A 4,088-nucleotide genomic window follows, 5' to 3' on the forward strand; every position below is an offset into this window, starting at 1 on the left:
TAATTTGCTGCTTAATTGCTTAATTTTTTCTACAATTCCTATCAAACGAAGGCAAAAACCAGAAATGAAGTTTCGTGAACTTTGTGGTAGTTTATATNATCAATTTTATTTAATAGTATAGATATAGATAATTCCTAAGCCGTTTTGAATGAATTCATGTAGCCCTCTACTTCGTATGCATGAAAAATTGTGTTGTAGGGGTTCAAATTAATAAAAATCAATGTTTTTGCTCGACGTTCGAATTTATTCTGTTTTCTATAAATTCAAATATTTTCATTTAACCGACGTTAAGATAATTGTTCTTATTTTCTAATTTGCTGCTTAATTGCTTAATTTTTTCTACAATTCCTATCAAACGAAGGCAAAAACCAGAAATGAAGTTTCGTGAACTTTGTGGTAGTTTATATCTACACTGCAGTCTCTTATGATCTTGTGAACTAAAGGAACATAAAGAACTTTTCTTTCCGACCGCTTAACACCTGAAACATGACGAAATTTGATTTTCCTTTTTAATGTGTCTTATTGGAGCGTATTATGNTATTTTCATTTAACCGACGTTAAGATAATTGTTCTTATTTTCTAATTTGCTGCTTAATTGCTTAATTTTTTCTACAATTCCTATCAAACGAAGGCAAAAACCAGAAATGAAGTTTCGTGAACTTTGTGGTAGTTTATATCTACACTGCAGTCTCTTATGATCTTGTGAACTAAAGGAACATAAAGAACTTTTCTTTCCGACCGCTTAACACCTGAAACATGACGAAATTTGATTTTCCATTTTAATGTGTCTTATTGGAGCGTATTATGCACTGGCGCATATTGGGAAAAATATTTTTGTGTCAAAAAACCTGTCTACTCCTCAAATCCCACCCGATTTTGATTATTCTCTATATTGTCGGTAAATATATGCTCACTCGCTTATGATTGTCATTGTGACACAATGTTGTTTTGATTTTTGTGAAGTTTCTTACACAACTTACAGGCTAACCTAATATTCACGCACGCCGCCAATTTACTGTCAAAAATTTCTCATGCACATACAACTTGTATGGGACCAACCGAAATTGAACGGCGTGCGTATGAAGCTAACTCAATTTCCAATTTTTGTTCTGCGTGACATTTTGATTTGACGTTTCGCTCAATGACATCAAATGCAAACGCACGCAAGCCAATTTCGGGTGACGCAAAAAAACAAATTCGACGGCGTGCGTACCAAAACGCAAGCCGCGAATATTAGGTTAGCCTGTTACGATTGCTATAAATTTTGACCCAGATTTGGTGTCTTCAAACTAAAAACAAAAGCACCCAGATTTTGTTTACTTTTCTTCTAGATATCGTTATTGGCGCTTTTAAGCAGACTGTAAACTTTTCGCGGTATTTTAAGATAAAAAACAATGACTATTATTTACAAGGTTCATGGAAATTCTACTCCCAATACAAACAAAAGAAGTCTCTGCAATCATAATTTAAATTAAGAAGCCGAAGAGACTTTCACGGCTGAAGGTCAGTCAAGGAAAACAAATTTTCATGCAAAAAAAAACACCCAACAAACTCACAGTAAAAATTTTGTACATCAAAATTTCTTAACCCATTAGGTATGCAGTTCTCAAGACACTTCTTACATTTTGTGCTACTCTGCAATTTCTTGCGTTAAAAAAAAAAAAATAAATACTGCCAAGGGTTCAGTAAAACTATGTTCACATATCAATATTATCTCAATCAAAGCTCGCTTTTAATTACCCCGTTTACACAGGCAAAAGATTATTAGCCGTCAAATTTGTTGTGCTTGTTATTCTCACATCTCAAGGAAAAGTTAGGTTTCTTCTCTGTGCCACCGTGATCACGTTTTTATGCTATAATTAGCAATATAAATATATTTTAACTTAACAGTTTATTAAAAATCCCTTCAGAAACCTCTTCTCCTTGCTAGCGTACATTTTTGTTTACTTTAACATTTGGCATTTCTCCTCTTTTTTGCAAAAACAATCGATAAAACTAGGAGGGACACCAAAAAGTTATCGGTTTAATCTCTTGTTATAATTACAGATTAGGGTGTTAAGCTCGAAAATGAGGATAATCTACTTATATGTGAACCTAGTATAAGTAAAATATGAAATATAGAGTCAAATCTTTTGCGCAAATACCTGTGCAGTTGAAGAGGTTTACAATGCGGCAATGTCAATCCAAGTATGGCCTCGAGAAACATTTCCGAGAAGCAATCCAAGTCAAGTAATTGCCCCTGGAGCTTATTCAAATGATTTAGTCACGGGAAAACTTTCATTGCCGGAGTTTCCTTTGGTGTATAGCGATAAAACTCTCGACGACCCTTATACCATTTTACCGAATTTCAAATCAGATTTGTCTTTCTCTGACACAGCGGGCAAGTCGACGGGTACTCCGGGCAAGTTGACACCCTTGCGTGAACCCAAAGCACCACCGTTTTCAATTTGGCATACTAGGGTATCACCCTGAATTTCCTTAACGATCAAGGCCGGGCTTTACGACCTTAACAATATTTGCATAGTCCACGTAGATGATATCTTTGTTGCCCTTCTCGATGTAATCCGGATTGGTGGATAGCTTAATGAGCTCATTCGTTTTCAACTCAACACCACCACTGCCGCTGCCCTCAATCAGGCCACTACGGATCTAAGGCCTTTGGTTCCAAAGCGACGGCAATTGGATATTCATAACCAATCTTGGCAGAATAGTTTTTAGCAGCAGAGCGCACGTTGGCTACAGTTTCGCCATGGTATTCATGCGAACCGTGGGAGAAGTTCATGCGTGCAATGTTCATGCCGGTTGCCATCATTTTCTCCAGCATTTCAACGCTACGCGAGACAGGTCCAATGGTGCAAACCATACCGGATAGGCGTACATGTGCCACGGCAGTCGAACTGCAAGCGGCATATTTGATCTGAGTTTCAGCTTCAGCGGCCATCTTTTGGGGAACTTCGTTCTTCTATTTTTCAACACGGCAAATGGCGTGGCGTGTCCAGTAAACTTAATTTAACTACAAATGCAATTTGCTATGGTGCGCAACTGAGACTGGCAATTTCATGTTTAAAACCGTGTATGGAATTCTCTCCACTAAACTAAGAACCACTTTGATCAAAAGCTGCTTGCAGTTCGCCAAAATTGTTCAGTTGCCAGGCGGGAACGCGTATTTTCGCCCTTTCTTACAATACGAATCTGAAAATGAAATGAATGAATTGAATAACACTAATAATTTACTAATTACTACTAAACTTACTACGTGCCACAGTATACAGTAAACCAGCAATCGCCAATATGCTTATTTGAAAATTAATACATGAAATATTGTGCATGTATAGGATTATTTTGTCATTAACCAATGACTGGTGCAAAAGTACCCCCAAATGTTTGTTGATATATTTGAATTGTAAATTTTAACAGCGAAATTCGTAAAGAAAATAATAAAACAAAAATAATGTTGATTACTACATGGGAGGTGGTCGTGGTTATAGACAGATTTCACCAAAATTAAATACTAACCTAAATTATACCAAACGCAACTCNAAATTTAATACTAACCTAAATTATACCAAAGGCAACTTCGGCACCGACTTTCGTTAAAATATCTAAATTTTGTTCGAGTTAGCGTGTTTACAAACAGACACGACTGAACCAATTCATTTCGTCATTCTGAATATTTTGATAAACATGTATTTAAGAATATGTGTATATACATTTTATACCATTGAAAAACGGCCTTGCTTATCTGCATAAACCTTTCCTGCATTAGTTCGAGCGTCGATATACAACTTTGGGTACATATTTCATAAAATCTTTGGAGGTCTCCACTATAAGAGTGGTATATTTTTAAATTACAGAGTTCTACCTTTAAGCTAAGTAATATTTGTTTTACCCCCTAATTTATGGGTCCATTTTCCAAAATCAGCCCACCATTATTCACTCAAAGTTGTGTTTGGAACCAGATATGACTTATGTAGGAACTGCATCCGGTTATAATCGCTTACGCTGCAAGCCTGATTTGCTAGGAATTTTGTTTTTCTCGTTGTTTTATTTTATGTGTCTTGAAAATATTTTCCACTATAAGAAAATAT

At 35.9% G+C, this 4,088-nt stretch overlaps 1 pseudogene; it reads right to left on the minus strand.

Annotated features, from left to right (window-relative positions):
- Positions 1 to 2,327: 2,327 nt before the first annotated feature.
- LOC108379707 (pyruvate kinase-like) lies at positions 2,328 to 3,116 on the minus strand (annotated as a pseudogene).
- Between the last annotated feature and the right edge of the window lie 972 nt (positions 3,117 to 4,088).

The sequence above is a fragment of the Rhagoletis zephyria genome, unplaced genomic scaffold, assembly GCF_001687245.7.
Source record: "Rhagoletis zephyria isolate East Lansing unplaced genomic scaffold, Rhagoletis_zephyria_1.1 Rzeph_scaffold_17125, whole genome shotgun sequence".
Lineage (NCBI taxonomy): Eukaryota > Metazoa > Arthropoda > Insecta > Diptera > Tephritidae > Rhagoletis > Rhagoletis zephyria.